The sequence below is a fragment of the Anser cygnoides genome, chromosome 12, assembly GCF_040182565.1.
Source record: "Anser cygnoides isolate HZ-2024a breed goose chromosome 12, Taihu_goose_T2T_genome, whole genome shotgun sequence".
Lineage (NCBI taxonomy): Eukaryota > Metazoa > Chordata > Aves > Anseriformes > Anatidae > Anser > Anser cygnoides.
The window spans coordinates 20,110,839-20,134,719 of record NC_089884.1 but is presented as its reverse complement, the minus strand read 5'-3'; the positions used below and the strand labels follow the sequence as shown (position 1 = coordinate 20,134,719).

The following is a 23,881-nucleotide window of genomic DNA, read 5'->3' as shown; positions in this document are numbered from 1 at the left end:
TGAAACAGACTTACTTGGTTGCTTTGCTAAAAGACTGATTTCACTCACATACACACAGAGAGAAAGAAAATCCGTATTGAGAACACTCTAATTAACAGATCTCTCTTCAGCACAGATGAGTACCCAGAGATGAAAAAGCTCAGATTACCTACTCCACGCTGATAAAGTGCAGAAATCAAACTGTGATCAGCTTTGGAAAGGCATTCCTTTGCATTTAGGTAAACCCCTAAGAAATGCACATTTCATAACTGACATCAAAATAAGAATTATGACCTAAAGTTTTGGCACTTCCATCAAACATCCTACACAGTCCTTCATAGGATCAATATTCTCTCTCTCTTTTAATAACCAGGCTACTAAGGACGATGGGTGCTCTTTAGCATCCTTAGTATATAGCATTATGCCAAAATCAAGATCTTGAGCATCCTTTTGCCACAGAGTCAGTGGTGAAAGCATTGGGAAATTTGCTACATTGCTTCCCATTACCCCAAACTAATCATCAGTCTCCACAGCAAGGTAGTGTTTTTTTTTTTATTTTTGGAGTCAGATATGGGTAATTTTGTCACCAATTCACAAGCTGAACTCAACTTGATCACTTTACTTTCCTTCCCAAATTTCAGTCTCCTCAGTTTAATGCTTGCAAACATATATACAATGACCCTGCAAAGAAGGGAACACTACAGAGAACACTACAACTTCAGGCGTTTGGCCTGTAAGCCTCCTTCACACCTTTAGCATCCCCAGTCTGGTAGAGCACAGCATGCTGCTAAGGTGCGTGTGTCAGGAAACTCAACTGCTAGAGCACTTCACTTGGTCACATGCTTATTTTAAACAAAATATATTAGCTGTTTAGTTACTCAAAATACTTCTTTTTTCTTAGGTAAGAGGGGATTGAGAATTGCCTTGGCTGATTGCAGCCTAAGCATCTGATTTCCATGGTCATGCTGAACCTATCTCATTCTCAGTCAGGCTACAGGGACAAGAGAGTTTTAGAGATTTGTTGGATTATAAACTCACATCTTAAACATTGGCTCATCACATTTCACACTTGTACTTTTTACAACTGTAAGAAATTTAATTCTAAGCAAACAGATGAAAACAATCATTAAGCTAAGTGATTCTTCTTATAACCAACGTTCAGAATGACCTGCTTTCCAAACTGCTTGGTTTTCTGCATTGTCAGTGAAAAATAGCCTATCTCGTGCAGGCAGTTGAATTCATTCTAAGTTTTGTCAAAGATATACAACAAATACACTTTAAGAACCTTATATGGTTCTTGAAAAAAAGCTTTGTTCCCTGCATTCCTTACCTAGCTCTAATAAAGGAAAACATATCCACAATGTTGACTACGTTAATGAAAGCTTTTGTGAAGGTGAAGCAGTTCCAAGGACTGGGATCTTTCACTACAATTTAACTTTGGGTAAGCACATGTTATTTGGGACTAGACTGGTTTTTGTTTCCAATGCTTGGTTGCCCAGACACTTGCAGACTAGTTCAGAAAAGAGATGTGTGTAAACCCCCTGAGCCTGGAGATGCAAGCTCAGACTCCCCCCATGCCAGACCTCTTCTCCAGCACAGATTCCGAGAACGTCTAAAATAATAGTAGTATTCTTTTTCTGATTCTTTATCATCACAGCAGCATGTCTTGATAGGAAAATTGGACCCCATTTAAATTACCTTTACTTTTCACTCCACATCACCCTTTATCCATTTCTCTCTAGGTCTTCCTCTGTTTAGGCACTTTTGAGGTAAATATCCCTGTGAAACCTTGCATCAAGGTGCAGCCTCAGAGGACAAAACAGATTCCTTTTGGATGAAAAGCAAGTGGAAGACTGCCACTAATGTACTGCAGCCACTAATCAATGTGATCCGTAGGATCAGACAGAGCTTTTCTGAACTGCTCGTAACACAGGCAAAGGGACTGCTTAACCACTCTGCTTTATAGCCCTTCTCTCACTGCACCACACTGCCCAAAATGAGGTCTGTGTCTCACAGAGCCCCCTCAATGCTCTTCTCCCTTGAGCAGTCTCAGCCTGACCTTTCCAAGGACCCCACCCCACTGCTTTATGATTATACATAGGGCTGTCCAAGAACCATGCTGCTATTTATTTCAACTTAATTTTAGTTCAAATACCATTTTTATGGTGGTTTTATTTTTAAATTAAATATACTCCAGTATTTCATTTAAACACTGTTTCAGAAGAGAGAAGTTATTTACTTGAAGATGTCCAAACAAATCTTACCATTAGGACAATAAAAATTTGGCTGAAGCTATTAAGGAATTCACCATGGATTTTTTTTTTTATTTTTTTATTTTTTTTTCAGGGACAAACTCAAAACTGTTCATACAAGATGCAATATTTATTTATTTTCAAGCTTCTTGTAACTCTGGTAAGTTTTTCTTACTGGTCTGCTTATCTGGCCACTACTAATCCTAAGTAAGAGCCTCATATGCTCAGTTTAACTCTGTAGGCATAGCTCTTCAAAGCATGCATTTTTACTTTCCATCAGCCTCAGACTCCAGTTATTTACAAGCGCAGCTCCCCACCGAGCTACGTATTACCTTGTTCACTGTTTCACATACGTATGGGACTGTGGAAACAGATCTGTGGATACAGAGGTGAGCTTAAAAAAAAAAAAGTCTCGAGATATATAAAGAGATCTTCAAGATCTCCCTGCCTCTCTTCCCCAGAAGAGGAACTTTTGTCTGTTCCTTCAGTACTCTGGGCTCCTGTTTGCATCCACATTTGCCTGCATCCATGCACTATCTACCCTGTTCCAATGGCCCCTGCAAATCCTTTCCAAACCAGATGCAAAGGGATAGAAAAAGTGACACAGAACAGTCCCACAGCTGATAGGATCCCTTCAGCCTGGAGTGTGACATTTGACAGAGAAATTAAATCATAACAGTTAATAGTTCAATGACACCAAGTCCAAGAGGGGCAAACTCACCCCTCTCAGTCCTTACAGAGATTCTCCCAACTGTATGCCAGCTGCTGCTAACATTTAACAGATGTCTTCCAAACACCGTGGAAAGAAAACACCTTCATAGATATGCTGTTCTGATGAATTTCTGGAATTAAAGTCACTGTATAGCCGTATTCTTGAGACAAGTTTTATACATCGTTAATGCAATACATAAGCTGTACCATTATACACCCATGTGTCACTGCCAAATTTATACGCTTTTACATACAATTAGATTAGAATGGTTTCATTTCATTGCTCTGTAAATGGTCTTTTGAAAGTGTATTTCACTCAAATTTTTGTGCAGCACTAATAGGCAAAGCACACAAAAGGCATGAGGTCCCTTGTCTAAGTGCAGCACCTCCAAAATGCACCCCCCCCCCCCCCCCCCCCCCAAATGTGGCATTGGCAAACACTGAATTTTTCTACTTTTCCAATAAAATGATGTTTTCTAAGAGTAGGATGCAGCCCAGAGTCCCCTTCTCCCACTGAGAGGGGCTATTTTAGATCCAATTCCACTGGATTAGGCTATCATGTGCCACATCACCCCTTCATCTGACCCACTTCAAGTCTGATGGGGCTTTGTTTACACTGGAAGAGATCTGATCCAAAGCAGCAGGGGATTACAGTGCTGTCTAATTAGAATATCTTTTCAATTTATAGTGAATAATGAATGTTGGACACTGCTGTCTTGTGGACTGGGCAAAGAACCAGCAGATCTGGGTTGTGCCACTTCAGGCAGAAAGGGGGAAGGGGAGGAAGGGCTTTAGGTGGTACTATGTATCTGTAATATATCTAGATCTCTGTCACGCAGGCTTTATTTACCCCTTTGGTTGCCATTTATTTCCCTCCTCAAAGGCACTGATTTATTGCACGTGCTCCCATATCACGAGACCAGACCACGTCTTGATAGCCCAGAGCCCAGAAAGGCACAAGTCTCACTTGGAGAGGAGCAGTTAGTATAAGACAACCACAGCCATTATATGCAGGACCACAGTGCTAGAACAAGCAAATTAAAATTATTCTCCCCACCTAGTTATTGGTGTGCTGTTTGAACTTAAAACACAGAACTTCTGGTCCTGTGTTTTAGTGCTAGGGAGTCTGCCAAATGACCCCTGGAAGGCCCAAGGCACTAGTGAGGTCCACGTTCCCAAGGCCAGGTAACAGAGGCTGGCTGCTGGTACTCTCGCTGCCCTTAGCTCCACACTAACTGCCATCCAGGCATATCCAGAGGTACAGTCCTTTACCTTCATCAGACCGAGACAGAGCTACAGGTTTCAAAAAAGCAATGGTGCCTTCACCTTTTCCCTTTTTTCCCCCGGAAAAGCTGTCTTTGAAGAATCTTACCCAGGCTTCTAAAACGTATCAATGCATAACATCTGCATAGTTCTGACAAAACTAAATCCATAACTTTTTTTTTGTAGAACTGTTTCAGGAAACCCTGCAGGATCATACAACCCTGTAACAGTATCGAACTACATATAGGATGGTAGTGAAAAGAGCTAGAGAAAGAAAACATACTGGGTATTCAAGGGAAGCAAAAAATAAATATTAGTGAAGAAAACTAAAAGGAATTATGAAAAATATCCTGGACAGATTCTTTCTAATAGATGACTGCAGAATATCTCTAAAATTGCTCCCACTTGTTTTAAGAGCAGACGTGCATTTTTTGCATATAGCTCGTTCTTACGGCAAAGAAGAATGGGAAGCATGTAGGGCTGTTACTTAATACCGCTGCTTACAGATGAAGGTGCAATATATGAAAAAAGCTTCATGAAAAGGACCAAAATGGTGAAATGCACCTGGCTTAGCACACAGCAGTAAATATAAGCAAATATATTATGATAGTTCAATTACTGATAACATACCAGAGCCTATTCAAGACAATGTTTAATTATCTCTGGACTGTATCAGTTGTTAAGCTGTCAGCAGCATATGTAGAGGGTACACAGGTGGACGTCTGCTAGAGATTAGGAATGCCATCCACTAGCAGAGCTGTTTTCTACAAATACACAAAAAAAATCAGGTGTTGGTATTACAGCCACATTTCCCATGTAGAACATAGTTTAAAAAAAAAGAGGGACATGGCTTGGATCGCACTGCTGCTGGGAGTGTGCATGAGGACAAACTGTGCTGACTGGGGGATCACTACAGGTGCTGCTGGAGAACAGTGCACCCTGGAGTACGGGAGATGGAAGAGCTTTATTTAGGCTGTCTGCTCTCAGCCACCCAGAAATCCAGCTGAGACTAAGCCTGCCCATCTCTCTTGCACAAAACCCACTGTAGTAAAAGATCATCAAGGCTGCAAAGCCAAGTCAAGCTTAATTCTTCTCCTTTGAAGAGATGCATCTTGACACACTAATTATGTGAGCACATTATCTACTCCAGGAATGTCACCTCATGGCCAATGCTCACAGGCAGCAACCCTAAATACTCCTCTGATCTCTGTTACTGCTGTCCCAAGGATCCAGTGCCCACACCAGTCCATATGAAACTTGCTTGCTGAGTCCCATACATGCTCCCTTCCTTACAGTCTTCTTCCAGCAATTGCATGTCACTCCTCTCCTCACCTGACTTTCTTTTAGTTTCTAATGTCCTTTGCCAAGCCAAAGCACCTGCCTTAAGCTTCAGGCTCTGCTGTGCTTCTTTGGGGTCTATCAGTGCCCCAGCAGAAACACTAAATAAAGCAGAGGAGGGTTCACTTGCTCTCTCTAAGGCAGGATGCCTGGTACTGTCACCACAAAGCAGCTGCTGCTCTGCACATCTCCCAGAGCTAGGGCATGTCCAGGAAGAGTGACATCTCACTTTGAAGCCCACGCAGCCTCCAGTGAAGCATGTGTAAATAAAGTCTAAGTCAGTAATATGACTAAATTCAGCTGGATTCTTACAAGAACAAGATTACTATCCCCGGCAACAGAGCAACCCTCTAGACAAATTGCCTGGTCTGAAATATGAAAGTGCAAGAGTTTTTCAGCCAACAATTAAAAATCTAGTCTCCTTCCAAGAAAAACGCTTCATTATTTCTGCTGACAAAGTCTCAAATACATCCCGTAGCAGTAGCCAAGCACATTTCAGCTTGACAAAGCTCAACTCAGCAGAAACAAATCTTACAAAATGGACATAGAAGGTAACCTTAACTCTAGGAAGCACAACAAGCAATGCCTACACCATATCTTACAGAGTTGCATTCTTCTGCACTTAACAATGACTGTAAAGTGCAGTATTGCTAATTGCTAAGTGTATCACTTCTTAATGATATTTGAGAAGTTAAAGAGGACAATGAATTTCTTCCTCAGTCATGTCTAATGGTGACAACTGTGAACACCTGTAGTAGATTGACAAGTTCTTCTTCCACTCTAGTATAAACAGAATGCTCTTCTAATAGGCACCAAGTAATAATGATACTGCCTCATCACTGTTCCTTTGCATTTGTGAGACTGGTCAATTATTGGCAGTCCCAAAAGCAGTGACATTGTTTTTCAAGTGGATTCCGTCATAATACTAGAAAATCAAAAATGAAGGCTTTGTGCTTGCAACCTGTACACAGTTTGAGTGCGGAATCATCCAAATCTGGTGTGACCAGTAATCCTTTTGCCATTGCAAGTCAGTGTACTTTATTCATCTATTAGGTCACTAAGCATGCTGGAAAGATTTATAGCGATTAATAATGGAGAAGGTGACTTTGTGGGAAGAGGATGAAACTTTGTTCCTTCTCTTCGGGTCTCAAGAGTCATTAGGATTTTGTATTGTAAATGGACCTTAAAGATTTTTTTGAACTAAAACTGGATTTGCCCGAGTAATTTCTTTTCTTTTTAAATACAAACCATTTTCTTTGTACTTCTGTTCTAGAAGGTCATGCAACAGTTTTTGTTGTTTGTTTTTAAAGAAAAAAACATAATAGCTTCTTCTGCATAATTTTGGCACTAACCTTCCAGTGTGGGTTAAAGATACAAATATTAAAATACAAAGTCAAATACAAGTTATTTTCACAAACACTAATGTAAAAAATTGTCTACTTTCCCATTTTCTAGACTAATATTTACCATCTTTGAGAGCCTTAGTGCTGTGCAGATTGCTGCGTATTTCAGTATTATCTTTTAACAACTTGACAGATCCACCTATTTTCTTGTGATTATTTTATCCCAGGTTGGAAGCATAATAGTCCCTTTTTGACATGTTGAATTGCAGGATTTGTAGCGCAGCATAGAGTCCTGGGATTTATTGTTAATATTTTGATAATGGTTTACACAGCATATTTGGATTTCCAAATGTTGCTTTGTTTTTTCTGATTTGCTCAAAAATACAGTCAGCAACCTCAGTAACCTCAGGACAATATATTCCATCAGCAGAAGCACAAGTCAGGCAACCATCTGAAAGATGTGAGCTGAAGACCAGAAGGTCACTTGGGAACCACTGACGACTACAACAGCAAAGTATTGCATGCTTTCTTAGAAGAAAAAGAAATCTTGGATAAGTCAATTCTGGATATTCACTAAATACCAGCAATTGCTATTGTCATTCGTTTTAGTCACTTAAACACAGAGCGGAAACATGGAATGGGTAGCTAAAAATGCACAGAGATACAGTACAGAAGAAGAGGAAATACACGGTGCCATACAAGAAGTTCTATTATAATTGTGATGCAAGTTTTTTGCTTTAACAACAATTAGCCTTTCAAGAAAGTAAATCATATACATTTTTTGTCACCTAAATCCGCAGAGCAAAAGACTGTCCACATTGTTCCTTTGTTCACTTCAGCTGTCTCTTCAGATTATAACTAGCAGATCTATTAATTATTTCCAGTTAGTTTCCTAGGGTTATTATGGAAATGATTTTGCACCCAGTGAAGCACACCAGAAGCTTTATTTATTTTCCTAATGATTATACATTCATAGGAAATAAGACTAGAAGGGACATTCTGGGTCATCAAATGCAATTCCCTGCTATAACAGGCAACCACATAATGTAAACTCTTCATGAATTAGCAAGATCCATCTTAGAAGTAATTTGGTTTCTTGTCCCTCGTACTCAAGTTAGAAAGTTGTTCTAGAACTTCACTGTTCTACTGAGTAGCAACCTTCTCATTACCAAATTAATTTTATTCATGGACAGTTTATCCTAGTTCTGGTGTCAATGTTGCCTTCTAGCTCAAATGAGATTTCTACCTTTTATTAGGTCCTTTTATAGACAGCAATCATAACACCTCCCATTCCACCATTGTAGGAGCTTATAAAGTGCAGTATATTTTCACATAACTGCTTACATACTAAACGAGGCTCATTAATTTGCAGAGTCTTTTTAAAGCCCTTGGAAATTCCGTGCCACATAAGAATATGCAATTTTAGGTTCTTTTAGGGTAAGACATCTTGATCTATGGGAGTTTTGTTAGCCGTACCAATTTATAACCACTGACAAAGCATAAAAAGAAACACAAACTACTGCTGAATCTCTAATGACATGCAAATAGGTGCTGTGGAGTTTGTTGATGCCTAAAATGGCAATTGTAAAGGGTGGAAACAGGTTATTACCACAAGATGTTAAGCAGAAGATGTATTTCTCCAGGTCCCTTGTCACACCAGTGGGTACGAGAGAGGTTTTTATTAGCCTAACACATTCATATGTAGGCAAATGTCCAGTCAGGGCATGCATAGGGAAAAGGAACACTTACTACTGAGACCCCAAAAGCCATGCTTGCCTCTCCAGGGGTGGAAGTAGAGGACAGGGGTAGGCAGAGGACATGAAGCAGAAGCGTGCCTCGTCGTCGTGTGCTTGCTCTCTTGCACCTTGCTGCACTTGATGCTGACCACAAAGCAGTGTGGCATGGAAGTGGTGTCACTCTTCAGACCAGAACTCCAAGAGAAGGAAGTAGGAACTGCACTACACTGGGGCATCCAGCCTGTGCTCTTGGAAAAGATGAGTATTTTACAAGGACTCTGAATGCTTGAGTACATTTCCTGGGTGCACCCATACACAGCTGTGGGGCTGGAGCTAAGAAAAACAGTTTTAAACTCATGAAGGTACAACATAGCCCCAGAGTTACACAAGTATCAGACCCATACATTATTTTGTTGAAACTCTCATGGGGATAATAGCAAGGAAATAATATTTTGTGATTTGATGGCACAATGGCATAATTCACGTAAGAAAACAACAACACTACAACACTGAAAAACAAGTCTTCACTGTTTTTCAAGAGAGACTGTCTTACTCTTCTTTTCTGTACTGTAGCATAGAAGATGACATACACCTATCTATGTAAACACATGTATGCACATCAGCACTTCCTGCCAATTTTACCCAAGTATAGATGTTGCAGATTATGTAAATATTTCAGATATTATACAGCAGTTGCTTCTTAAAAGATACTTGATGTGGACGGGGAAGTCATACAACTGAAACTCTTTATTATCTATTGCCTTCTAAGACACAAGTATAAAACTGCATATTGGAGTCCTGGATACCTTCAGAAGAAGAAAGACTCACTTAGAATAACACTGGCAGACATATTTATTACTTAGGAAATATTAATTGCCTTAGAAGGGAATTTTGAGGTATACCCTACAGCTGTATTGGAACAGAAGAGATTCTGGTTGCTAACACTTTAATGCTCATGTAAAATCACAGAATCACCTAGGTTGGAAGAGACCTCCAAGATCACCTAGTCCAACCTCTGACCTAACACTAACAAGTCCTCCACTAAACCATATCACTAAGGGCTACATCTAAACGTCTCTTAAAGACCTCCAGGGATGGTGACTCAACCACTTCCCTGGGCAGCCCATTCCAATGCCTAACAACCCTTTCAGTAAAGAAGTTCTTCCTAATATCCAACCTAAACCTCCCCTGGCACAACTTTAGCCCATTCCCCTTCGTCCTGTCACCAGGCACGTGGGAGAATAGACCAACCCCCACCTCTCTACAGCCTCCTTTAAGGTACCTGTAGAGAGCGGTAAGGTCTCCCCTCAGCCTCCTCTTCTCCAGGCTAAACAACCCCAGCTCCCTCAGCTGCTCCTCCTAAGACTTGTTCTCCAAACCCCTCACCAGCTTCATCGCCCTTCTCTGGACTCGCTCGAGCACCTCCATGTCCTTCTTGTAGCGAGGGGCCCAAAACTGAACACAGTACTCGAGGTGCGGCCTCACCAGAGCCGAGTACAGGGGGACAATCACTCCCCTAGCCCTGCTGACCACACTGTTTCTTATGCAAGCCAGGATGCTGTTGGCCTTCTTGGCCACCTGAGCACACTGCTGGCTCATATTCAGCCAGCTATCAACCAGTATTCCCAGGTCCTTCTCTGCCAGGCAGCTTTCCAACCACTCATCTCCCAGCCTGTAGCTCTGCTTGGGGTTGTTGTGCCCCAGGTGCAGGACCCGGCACTTGGCCTTGTTGAACTTCATACAGTTGACCTCAGCCCATCGGTCCAGCCTATTCAGATCCTCCTGCAGAGCCTTCCTACCCTCAAGCAGGTCGACACACGCACCTAACTTGGTGTCGTCTGCAAACTTACTGAGGGTGCACTCGATCCCCTCAGCCAGATCATCAATAAAGACATTAAAGAGAACTGGCCCCAGTACTGAGCCCTGGGGGACTCCACTAGTGACCGGCCTCCAACTGGATTTAACTCCATTCACCACATCTCTTTGGGCCCGGCTACCCAGCCAGTTTCTAGCCCAACGAACTGTACGCCAGTCCAAGCGAAGAGCAGCCAGTTTCTCGAGGAGAATGCTGTGTGAAATGGTGTCAAAAGCCTTACTGAAGTCAAGGTAGACCACATCCACAGCCTTTCCCTCATCCACCAAGCACGTCACTTTGTCATAGAAGGAGATCAGGTTCGTCAAGCAGGACCTGCCTTTCATAAACCCATGCTGACTGAGCCTCATCGACTGCTTGCCCTGCAAGTGCCACATGATGACACTCAACCTGCTCCATGACCTTCCCTGGCACTGAGGTCAAACAGGCCTATAGTTCCCCAGGTCAACCTTCCGGCCCTTCTTGTAGATGGGCATCATGTTTGCTAGCCGCCAGTTGACTGGGACCTCCCCTGGTAGCCAGGACTGCTGATAAATGATGAAAAGCGGCTTAGCCAGCTCTTCCGCCAGTTCTCGCAGTACCCTCGGGTGGATCCCATCTGGCCCCATCAACTTGTGTACATCTAAGTGCTGTAGCAGGTTGCCAACCATTTCCTCATGGATTGTGAGGGCCACATCCTGCTCCCCATCCCCTTCCACCAGCTCAGGGTACTGGGTATCCAGAGAACAACTGGTCTTGCCAGTAAAGACTGAGGCAAAGAAGGCATTAAGCACTTCAGCCTTTTCCTCATCTCTCATCACTAAGTTTCCCCCCGCATCCAGTAAAGGATGGAGATTCTCCTTAGTCCTCCTTTTCGTGTTAATATAAAAATATTTTCTGTTGTCTTTAACAGCAGTAGCCAGATTGAGCTCCAGATGAGGTTTGGCCTTTCTAATTTTGTCCCTACACATCCTTACAACACCCTTATAATCCTTCTGAGTGGCCCGCCCTCTTTTCCAAAGATCATAAACCCTCTTTTTTTTTTTCCTAAGCTCTAGCCACAACTCTGTTCAGCCAGGCCGGTCATCTTCCACGCCAGCTCATCTTTGGGCGCATGGGGACAGACCGCTCCTGAGCCATTAAGATTTCCTTTTTGAGGAGTGCCCAGCCTTCGTGGACTCCTCTGCCCTTCAGAACTGCCTCCCAAGGGACTCTGCCAACCAGTGTCCTGAACAGCTCAAAGTCTGCCCTCCAGAAGTCTAAGACAGCAGTTTTACTGGTCCCCCTCCTGACTTCGCCAAAAATAGAGAACTCTACCATTTCATGGTCGCTCTGCCCAAGACAGCTGCCGACCACCACATCTCCCACCAGACCTTCTCTATTTGTGAACAGAAGGTCCAGTGGGGCACCTCCCCGGTAGGCTCCCTAACCAGCTGCATCAGGTAACTGCCCTCCACACCAGAAACCCTCCACACCACTGCCCTCCACCTCCAGAAACCTCCTAGACTGCTTAAATCACTTGAGCAACAAGCTCCAAAAACTAGAAGATGAAGGATGCAAAAGGATTTTTTGATCAATAAGGTCAAATGTAAATAAAGTAGAAATATCATACAATACCAAATATGAGACGGTAGACATAGAGAATAAAAAACCTTAATAAACCTGTTTGTGTCAACTGAAGACCATGCAGGTCTGAATCAAGGTAACAGTGATTTAAAAAGACAAGAGTTGGGAGAGGAAAGCAAGTTTGACTTGCCAGAGGAGAGGCATGCACCGAGTGAATTTTACTGAGAAGATTAGGAATACTTATTGTGAAATATCCTGATACTAGCCCTATAGTTTGCTTGATAAAAGTACATTAACAATAACATCAGAAATGAAAGAAAAGCACTTTAAAAAAACAGATTGGTCTGAACTGGGCACAGGCACTGTAGTAAGATTATGAGTTTTCTTTATATAAGAGATAAGACTATGTTACCAGAACCTGGATTCAAAATTAAAGAGAAAAAAAGAACCGCAGATTGGAGAGCTACCTTCTGTCAATGCACGGTGTATTTTTCCCACATAGATCAGTACTTTTCCATTTGTAGAAAAGGATAGGCGGAACCAACAAGAGGGGGAAGAAAAAAAAAAAAAAAGTATCTCCCCAGTTACTGACTTCAGCCCACACAACCTCAGACGCTATGAGGTAAATGCCTGGCAGTGCCTGGGGCAGGACCCACTGGAAGCCACACAGCGGCCAGCTCACGCTGCTCCTCTGCAGGACAACGCGGCCACAGGCTGCCCAGGGAGAGGCACCATGCGGGAAGGTGTCACACTCAGAGCAGCTCCCACTGAGTTCAGGGGGGCACAGACAGCTTCTGATCAGGATATAAATGGCAAATTGTAGGATACTAACTTTGGAGATATCAATTTAAATTACTTGCTTCACAATAGGATTGTTAGGTAACCTTGGCTGATTCATTTAAGTCCATGTCTTACAGCTTAGGTAACCAGAAACAGGAGCCCGGATCAGGTAAATCTTCACACAGACACCCCCACAGCAAAGCCCAACACATAAGGTTTTGTATTTCTGGGGTACTTCAGTACACAGAGTGATTGGATTTGCCACAGGTGCAGTTGGACAAATACAAAAACAGAGCAGCCACTTATTCAATTGCAGCAGTGCTTGTCTTGCCTTGGGCTGAAATTATGGAAAATGTTTCCAAGAGCTTTCAGTCCACTTGTTCTTCCTTACCTTTAGGTAAAATCCTAATCAGGGAGAGAGCACAAGTTCAAAACTACACACTACACTCCACTTGATCATACTGTGACCATATTGTCCTAGAAGAGACCTGAATTTAATTAAAGTACTTTCAAAGTTTTCTAATGAGTTTATCTGCATGGACAGAGAGAGGTGGGAAGTTAAGCCACAATAACTGAAATAGTATACCAGTAAAAAAAAATGAAAATACACATTTCCTGCTCTGTCTCAATCTCAGTTGACAAAATGGGATATCACTTAATCCACAGAGAAGACTGAAATGATCCAGGATTACTGCAGTTATGAACTATTACTGCAGTTATGAACTACATGACAAATGGCTATCATATTCCCTGCAATCCACCATCACCACACACAGCTGGATAAAAGAATCTTTGTTATATACCTTTTAGCTAAATTAGTGCGAACTATAGCTTTCAGGCAAAATCACAAGTACTTTGGAAGGGTTCTTTCAAAAGAATAGTCAGAGAGGAAAAATATGTTCTTATGAAAATCAAAGGAATTTTCAAAATTTGCTTTGGTTGAAATTATACCTCTTTGATCAATTCAGATGTTATATTTCTACAACATCCTTCAAAAATAGATTGTGCTATATTTGATATAGATGTTCATACATTTGTAACTGAATAATTCTCATTCTTAGAACATGCAGGATACACTGCAAATAATTGGACCTCAATAATCAGCTCTGCTTGAGGGTAGCTTGCATATATAAAGAATAGTGTTCTATAGGTTGAATAACTGTAGTTCATAATTAAAAATCATATTTTTCTGGAATGATAGTTGTCATCAGAAGACACCTTAAAAGATTAAAAGAGCATTTCCCAATTTTCCCTAAGGCATCTTCAGGAACGCAGAGAAATAATATTGGTTGTGAAACACGTATCTGTGCTTTTAGTGATTCTACAACCCATCTTGTACACACCCACACCACACGTGGTCTGGGCTGCTAGATTACTATTTGTTCTTTTAGATTTGCTGGAAGGTTTCCCTGGTGAACACCGTCTCTGCAGCTACACTACAAGTCCAGGCTGCAATCTCAGTAACACGTCCTGCTATAATTATATTTAGACTGGTTCTTTAAAAATTATTCATTACATTTTATCTCCACTTGGAGCCTGAAGCAAGGAGCTGAACATCTTACTGTACACTGAATGCCTGAGAGAACAGATTTGAAAGTCCCAAATGAATTTCTTCAAATAGCAACAACAAAAACCCCACCTTCAGAAGGTGTCTTTTCCAAACGTCATATGTCAGCCCTTAAATTAAGGATGAAATTGTTAAGGACCCCTCATTATATGTAAATGTCCTAAACATTTGAGCATTCAGTCTATCACATCCTCAAATGCCTCAGAAGGGAGAGAGGGAAAACATTTATTAACTTCATAACACAAAGGTAATAAATCTGGATTTTAGCAAGAAGAATTTGATGCTTCAAAAAGATGCCCTTTTTATTCTTGATGAGAGCAATTCATCTAAAGAGCCAAAGTAGTTTAGAGGGCACAAAAAGGAAAAGTTCTCATAAGTTAAGGAGAATTTAAATCAGAGTTTTGATTGTAAGGTTAATCCACTGCAGAATGTGCAGTTTTGGAGCTACCAAAACCATACAATATTCTTGTGAAAGAAGAGCCTCCATTAAATCCATAAATTGTTTTGTTAACCACTATTCATCTAAAACACGACCAGAATTCTGGGGACTATTAGGAGATGAAGAAGCAATGAAAACAATACAGCCACACATGCACTGAAGTTGCACAGTATAGTCTCACTCAGAACAGTTTCATTAAAAGCAGTAACCTCATATTACATCCCTTACACCAAGAAAGGGTTTAGTTTTCTTTGTATCAATTAATCTCAACATGGAAAGTTTCTCACTGATTGAGGTTGTGTGTGTTCTGAGTGTCTTCTTGCAAGAATTGGCAAACGGGCTGCCAAAACATTGCTGTCTTCTCCCTGCTGATGCTGCAAAACTCCTTCCATCATTGCACAGGTAATTCTACCACTTTTGAACTTGCAAAATCAAGTCTCAAAACCTTAACCTTGATATAACTTGTGTATGAATGTCTTAGGTTAAAAGAAATGGAAGAAAAATAAATAAATCTGAACCTGTTCCTTCAACTCCCTCTAAAATTCTGTAATTGAGACTTGCATTAAAATTCCTCTGAAAGCTCAGTAAGCAGAGTCGGATACGCAGCACAGAACTGTGTAAAGTAAGCAAAGGATTTAAACTTAGAAAATACCTGTAAACCTACTGGGAAGCCATTATCTCTAACAGCAGAGAAATCTCCAACACAGGAATTGTTTTGTCCCATTTTTGGTGAGGCTTGTGCTCCTCTCTTCAGCCTCTGTCCTACCCAGGGTCTTCCAGCATTGTCTCTCCCTCTTCCTCAGATCCACACTGTTGCAACTGCTTTTCTCCAGAGCCCCATATGGCTACCTGCTTCCATCAGTGACCCCTGTTGATCTGAGGCTGCTCTTCCTTCTGCTGTGATGGAAACTGGAGTCTTCTGTCCAGGCAACCCTGGTCTTCTTCAGCCACACCAGATTGCATTTTTCATCTTACTTTTGTCCTTCTCTTGCCTGACTCCCATCTTCCCTGCCTTCACTTACTCATATTTCAGCAAGGACATGAAGGACATCTGTTTTCTCTTTAAGGTCCAGTCTAATCCAAACCCTGAGCCCCAGGGAAAATGTGCTGGGATTGCTCAGCTCAGTCCTTGCAGATCTGGGCTTGTGCATGCTAGACATGTGCAGAATCCTCAGAGAATTTGACCGCCAGTTCTATTAACTCTTATGCATCAGGTAGGCCTGCCAAAGCTGGGCAAACTTTCACACAAATAACAAAGATCATTTCCTGCATTCCTATAAAACTTTAATCCCTTCTCTAGGAGGATACTACAGTTTAATGAAACATCTGCAATGACTTCTAATCAGGACAAAAGTGAGTGCCTTTCATTCTCTGGAACAGCTGAATCTCTTTCATTCAAAATGTAAAAAAAAACTTTTTCGTTGTTGTTGTCAAACACAAGGGAAAGAGACACAATTGGAGAGAAGTTAATTCCTTCAAATGTTTGGTTAATTTTTATTATATAAAGTTTGGAAGAAGTACTCTCCATGATATGTATGTACTCTGGTATTCAGCATTAAATAGCTCAGATACCATTTCTCCCACAAGTTTCTAAAAACACACAAATAGGATTTTTACTTACAGAATGAGATACTTTCTGTCATATTAGAACTATGTACTAGCACAGAGCTTTATCATTACAGTAATAAGTAAAGAAAATGATATATATTTAACTCTACTGTCATTAAGAATTTAAGATTATTGCTATAATTTTTTGCTTCTCCTTCACTTTATTGAGCCTAGTCAAACTGATATATTGCTGTGTATTTCACTCATTCCTGCTGATGGATGATATGAAGTACGCAGACAATGCCAATGTCCAACTAAAAAGAGGAATTACAGAAAAGAGAAGATAAGCAGTTGTAGATGAAGTGCTGATTAATAGATTACCCCCCTCCCCAACAAGTCCAAGCCCATCTTTTAAACTGCCAACAGCATTGCAACTGAATGAACAAGTATTTCTGGAATCCAGAAAATGTTGAAGAGCTGACCTTTTTCAAAATTAAACCTTAACAGCTTCTTTCAAGATTTATTTCTTTCCCTTAGCTTTGGACAAAATTGGTAATGGCGTGACCTGAGCTTCATGATTTCTAGCTGTGAGTGTTTAAAGTACTTTCTGGATTAGAGATTTGCTACTCTTGCCGTCATTTCTGCTGAAGCACTTCAGGCAGTACTGCTGACTTAGGAGCAGTCATTCAGAAAGTGAAATAACATTGCTGCTCACCTTAAGTCGTCACATCAGCACTGGCTCTTACTGGCAGGAGCACCTGAAAGCTGCTGTTATCCTGGGGCTTTTGGGAAATGAGAAGGTACACCTAGAGCTCCAGCTCTTCTTTTAATTTTACTGCAAAGAACACAGTTCTTTTAGATCATTAGAAAATAATCCTAGTTTAGCTAGTTATGAGCGAGACAGAAGAGATTTAAAAAGAAAGTCTTGTAACTACATATATTTCTGTGGGCAGTTTATTGTACACAAACGAAACCATGGATAGCTGGTGTAAGCTATCCAAAAATTCCCTGACCTCACTTACAATACATATATATTTTTTCCTCCTTAGAATTCTAGCAGGAGCAAATGTCATTACATTCAATTAACTTTAAAATATAGAGTTAGCCTTTGGATATTCCTGTCAGCATACACTGAAAGGGATAGGCAATCTGAAAACAAACTATCCTGCATGCTGACTGAGCACAGAGCACAAGAAAATGTATTTTTTTTGGAGAGTCCTTCAATGACTAGAATTCCAACTATAAATACAATGAACATGGAACAAATAACAGTTACATCATCCAAACTGCATCAAATATTACAATTGGACAAACGACTTCCAACGAATACAAAATGACAGAGCGAAGCAATGCATTCTCAGCCATTCAAACCAGAAGAGGAGATTTAACAAAAAAAAAAAAACCAAAACACGATCAAGACTAATTCTGAAAAATAAATACTGCTTGTGGGACAATGGTAAAGTAACTTGATAGGAAAGTTGTCTATTTGCAACTACTGCAACCACTGTAAATATTATTCTCTCATCTCCAGCTGTTCTTCAAGCAAGTGAATTTATGCAAATTCAGATACAGTCTGTCACAGACTCCACTTCAACTTTCCACACACACACTTGCCTTTAAAACATAGCATTCACTTCTAAATGGAAAATAATCTTTTATCATCAGTTTTCCAAGTGCTGACTCTTTTGTTCTACTATACATAAAAATTCAAGTCCAGAGGAAAAATTTTTAGATGTATGTGAAGTCCACCAGCTGCTGTTTAAAACCGTTCTTTTAATACATCGGCTATATTTTAGGCTATGTTTGCTTTCTAGTATGATAGATGATGCCACATAAATGAACTGGTGTTTTTGTTTATATTTTAATTATTGCAAAGTCATAGCAACTTGCCACGCTACAGTTCAGCATGTCATACAGCACACTGCCCATATGACATGGCAAATAACTATCCCTCAGTGATGATGTGAAGCCCTTTGATGTCTTACATGTCCCATATGGTTTCTCCTAAGGGAACCATATCCAAAAGAACAGCATTTGTTCTGCTGGGGAGAGTTAAAGGAAACACTGACCTGCTGGTCACTGACAGGCTCAGATTTGGTGCCCCCATGTCCATGAGAGCCTTTCAAGGAAGGACACTGGCTGGCAACTTGGCCAAGGGGGCCAACTCTCAGTCCCCAGGTTGTGATCCCTGTTCTGCTTCTTCAGTCTGTCACTGTACATGGCTATTCCATAGACCTTGCTTTGTGCCCCTCTGCAGGTCTCAATTTATCATCCTCATCAATGCAATACTGGGATAAGTTATCTGATTTTGTTGAAAAATCCTTTCTTTTTTCTTCTTTTAAGCAATGGGTCCAGACTAAGTGGAGCTGAGAAGTCTCCTGTAAGAAATCTACTGATTAATTTCTATTCCATTTTGAGACCAAGATAACATGCAAGCTGACTTTGGGATTAAATGAAACATTGCCGTAGCACTGTGCACTCCAAAGAAATACTTGGTAGTACAGCTATGTAGTAATGAACAAGGAACATCACTCAAAGGGTGAAAAGGATAATTTAAGTTCAGGAGATGCGTGGTGATTTCTTTCTCTGTGTTTTCAAAGGTCAGTTACATTGAGCTGGATCACCAATCTCTAACTAACTCTCCTTCAGTTACAGCTAGAAAAGGTATATAGGGCAGGGAAGGCAGCAGGCCAACTGGATCTCAAAGACAAAAAGAGAACCACTATAATAATACACATTTAGAACGCCCTTGTGGGGGAACAGTAAGCCCAGCACAGCTTAGTTCTGTTATTTAACTGGTGTGAACTGATGCTGACCTTTATCTCTGCTGGTATTATTAAGGCAGAGAAACTTCCCGGTACCTCCTTACCATCCTCAATGTGTGGTATCTACAGCCCACGTCTAGGCCATCCCAAAAGGAACGTCCCTGACCCACACACCCTGGGTACACATCTGAGAAGCCACATATGTTCCAAGGAGGGACCCAGAGACACCTTCTACAAGCCAATGTTCTATCTGCTTCTAACTGATTTTGAACACCCACGAGGTGTTTGGCTGGATATACTCTCAACTCTCACTAATAATTATTACCAGGTCAAGCAGGACTGGCATTTTAATCACAAAGGAGCTTAAACAAGCACATGTGCTAAACACCTGAGAATAAAAAGCCTGCAAGCATGATTGAGGATAAATTAATATTCCCCATTTGCTAGCACTTCAACGTTTTCAAGTGAAAACTAATTTTCCCCACAGACAGAAAACCACAAGTATATTTATTTCTTCTAATTTACCAGACATTCATTTTAGCACCATTAAAGCAACATTGTCAAGTTTCCACCTCATCTTTAAGCTATATATGTTGTTTTTGTGACAGAATTTCTATCTGCTATTTAATCAATACATAAAAAAGCTATTAATTTGCTCTGAAAAAGTGTGTGGCTTGTAATTCCAAGTCTCCACAGCATGGCCTCAGCCAGGGTCAGCAGGTCCCTGTGCAGAGCAGGGCTAACAGTGCACAGAGCAGATGCGTGCACCCCTAGCAGGAGGCCACGAGCCCTCAGACGCTGGGAGCACCCCCACGGTATGGAGAGATGTAACAAACCCACTGCCTGCTCTCCATCACCTTTAAGGATTTCTAGTGTTAAATTACAAAAGAATAGGTCAACAGAGAACATTTTGCAGAGAAAAAGACAGACAACACACTGTAACAAGAAGAATGCTTCCTTTCTGTTGAAATTTAGTCCAGGTCAGCAGGCTAGTACAAAGGCTGTCCTGCTTCAGCCTCATATAGGATTTGCTGTTAACAAACATATAAAGGAGCTCAACGTAGTACTATACACAGAAGTAAATGGAAGCCTTGAGGACTACACTGCACAAAACCACATGTGAATCTGAGCTTCAGGAGTTCTTGGGCAGACTTGCAAGCCAATGAGTAATTCCAGGCTTGCAAATTCTCTATAGCCCTACAGTCAGCCTCTGAAACTTCTCTGCTGGTGATATTTTGACTTTTGTTAAACACTGTTTTAAATGAAGAAGGAAAAGGTTGCATGACTGATTTAAGAAGATATGTATATACAACCTCTCTTCCCCCCCCCCCCCTTTTTTTTTTAAGAGCTGCCATTTATATCAACTGTAGTTTAGATCAAAATATTTATTAAAGTTGGTGGGAGATAAATGCTCTTCAGAATGTCTCTGATTTGCTCAAGACAACCCGAAACCTTTTTAAGTTCCCTTTTTCTCAAACTACCAAGATATTTCAACATCGTGGGCTGAGTCATAGAAGATCAACTTTTAATTGTTTTTGGTTTTGAAACGGATGTCTGGAAATACTAAACCAACAGCCTACAGCAAATATCTAGGACAATTCCTAATGAAAATATCTATAACCCTCCTTTTGATATAATGCTGCCAAAAGATACCATCAACAGCACTGCTTATACTGTAAGGCAAAGAGAAGCATAGCATACAAATTTTCTCACAGAAATTTAATTGCTCACACAGGTTAAAAGCAAACAGAAAACCACCACATCTAACCAACGCTGCCTTTAGAAACACAGCACTGGAAATGCACAACCTCAAGAATCCTTTTACCAAATACCTTGAAAAGAGGACAAGTACCCAGACTCCTTGCTCAAACACAGAGCCAAGGGGACTTGAGCTAAACTCAGTTTTGAGTAGACAAATTAAACACATCTGGAAAAGATTTCAGTCAAATCATACGCTCATGTATGCAATACATTACAAATCATGTACAAAACCATCTGAAAATAGCTTATACTAAAGCCAGTATAATTAGCGGAGGCCCTGGGTACAGAATAAATTGCACCAATACAAAATCCCATGTGCCAGAGCCTACCGGTCAGTATCTTTGTGTCTGTATGAAGCATTTGATGCATACTGACAGAGTGAATGCTAAGCAGTGCTACACTGATTCATTAATGTTCTTGAGGAATGGTTTATATTCATTTTGCATTTCAAAACTGGACTTGAAGCCAGCTATGTATTACGTATGTGATGAAAACAAAAGCAAGTAATGCTCTGAGCTGTTCACAGCTAACCTAGAGGCTGTTCTCAGCACACAAACATACTCGATGATTAATCAATGGCAATTGAGGACAAACGCCTTCCTGTATGAAGGACGCCTCCAGGATCCCTGCAGCACCCCTCTTCCCATGCAGAAGCCCCCAAAGCATCCTAAAGGCATCCTAAAGGCAGATTCAGGAGGGAAATGAGATGCAGTTCAAAGCAACATGAACAAATACGTAACATACTAATACTTAATCTTGTTACTTCTCATAGGCACAGGCATCCTGTTATACTACCACTAAAGAAACTGTACCTCTATCTCTTGTACAAGGAAGGGATGGTACCTCAAGCCCAAAATATTTTTTGGCCTCTTCAGAAAACTGAAGGAAGCCCATTATCTGATTTCTAAAGTGACCAGTATTAGCTCACAGTTTGACATTGAGAACTTTCCATATCAGACACCTAAGTCTTTATTAGACTTAGAGTAGCACAGTCATTTTTGAACACTTCAGAAGTTAGGAAATTCCGTTATAAGTAGATAAACTATAGTTATTCCAAAATGCATTCCTCAGGCAAGTGCAGCTGCTTTAATGCACTCAGAAGCCAAACATTTTAAGAAATTGTTTCACTTAAAAGAAATTACCAGCAATATTGTTTCATTTTGGCTGCCCTTTTAGTTTTGCAGGCACTAAGATCCTATTCCTTGAGCACAGTGGGTGTTGAAGAATAAGAGGCTGCATCCTAATTCTTACCACAAGACTGTCCTTCCTGCCACCTTTCAGCCTTCTGAAGTCTACAGAGTTGCATGAAAATCAGCTGGCATGGAGGAACCTTGCAGGAATTTGTGTCCTTTTTACTCCATTTGTTGTCAAATCATGATTTTTTTTCCCCCCAGGTAGTATTTAGCATTGCTTCTTAAAAAAAGGAAATAAACACACAGTCTAATATATTTTTCATCCACAGGAATAAGATTGGTAATTAGTAAAGCTAAGATCAATTTAAATGTCAGTCTAGTAACTCCTAGTCTTTTACCAGAGCTTTAAATCATGGTGATGGTATTGAAAATAGTTCACTGAGAATTTTGAGATAATAGAAGAGTGATTAAGCAGATGTCCCTGAAATTAAAACTGACCTTTTCCGTACAAGGAAATGCTCAGACATCAGAAACACTGTGAATTTACTTCCACAATTTCAGTGAGAGCTCTCCAATATCTATGTGCTGGGGAGTCGCTGGCACTTTTCCCCTTTCTATCACTGACCATGGTGAACCTTAGATAAGCAAGGGAAATACACATCAGCCTTTTCTGTAAAAACACAGCGGGTGCCAGCAAGATGCATCGCCGATACATTTCCAGGACTGTGTGTATTAACAGGGGGCAGATAAGTGCCCATGGCAGTTCCTTTGCTTTGCAGACTAAATGTTGAAAGGGCAGGGGTGGAGCTTTCTCCTCTGCCCTGAGTCACTGAACACAGAAGGAAGACAGCCAGGATTCTCACTGGCATCTGATTGCCTCCTGCGTGATGCTCCAGAAGATGATGCTCCAGAAGACAGGCGGTCACCGCCAGAACTTTCTGTCCTCACTGGTTTGGTATTCTCCACAAAGGTATTTCGTGGGTACCAACTTCCAGGCTTCCTTGCAAATCAGCTGCCTTGAATCCTCTGCAATTGTTTCTGATGGGGTCTATCAATCTTTACACAATGATTTCTTACTATAAATCTTCCAGCAGTGAGAGCAAAATAAATGGTGTCTATAACAGGGAACATTCACAAAGGTCTCGAATAGTCCCATGGCATTTATTTCTGGAGACACATTTTAAATGTAAAGAACAAGTGAAAAATTTCAGCCTGACATTAATTACTACTTTGTGTCAATATGAGTGCTCACAGTACATATCTGTATCGGAAAGCAAACATTGTTGAAAAGCACCACAGTTGCACTGAGCACGTCTTCCCCGTGGACTCCCAGGAGAGGCCAGGCCAGACAGACAGACACGACGGCAAATGCAGATTTGTCCCTAGCTGCCAGGAGGCACCCACCTACCCCATGGCTTCGGCTGAGCTGGGGCTGGAGGCAGGTACAGGGAGGCTGGCACAAGACCAAGCACTGTCTGTGGCTTGAAAGTACCTTCTGAGGGGCCTGTTCTAGGCATAGCAAAGCAGGGAGAGCCATGGTTTGTATCGTGTTAACCTGACCTTACGCTGGTAGGTAGTCTTCCTTTAGGCATACAACAATCCTGCAGATGCAGAGAGAAGGAAGGCTCTTTTTAAAACATGTTTTCCAGTTTTGTCTTTTTCACGTGCGGAATGGTCTGGACCAAATTTTACATCAAGCAGTCAAACGATGTATTAGATAACTTTCAGGTAACTTGGACATTTCAGTTGCTGCCAAAAGTTTTTCTGAATACAAAATCAATGCTTCACATATGAATTACATTTTAAATAAACAATATAAAATATATATTTTTTAAACAACCTGCAGCA

At 41.0% G+C, this 23,881-nt stretch overlaps 1 protein-coding gene across 30 annotated transcripts in view; it reads right to left on the bottom strand.

Moving 5' to 3' along the window:
• The window catches only part of LOC106039565 (uncharacterized), a 506,901-nt gene that overhangs the window by 97,806 nt on the left and 385,214 nt on the right, over window positions 1-23,881 (bottom strand). The window contains exon 1 of one of the 30 annotated variants that reach the window (XR_010834567.1): window positions 15,479-17,111. The exons of the other annotated variants lie outside the window; for them this stretch is intronic. The gene's annotated coding sequence lies outside the window, so the exon portion shown is untranslated. Of the gene's footprint in view, window positions 1-15,478; window positions 17,112-23,881 lie in introns of those variants that run through there. 30 annotated transcript variants of the gene reach the window in all.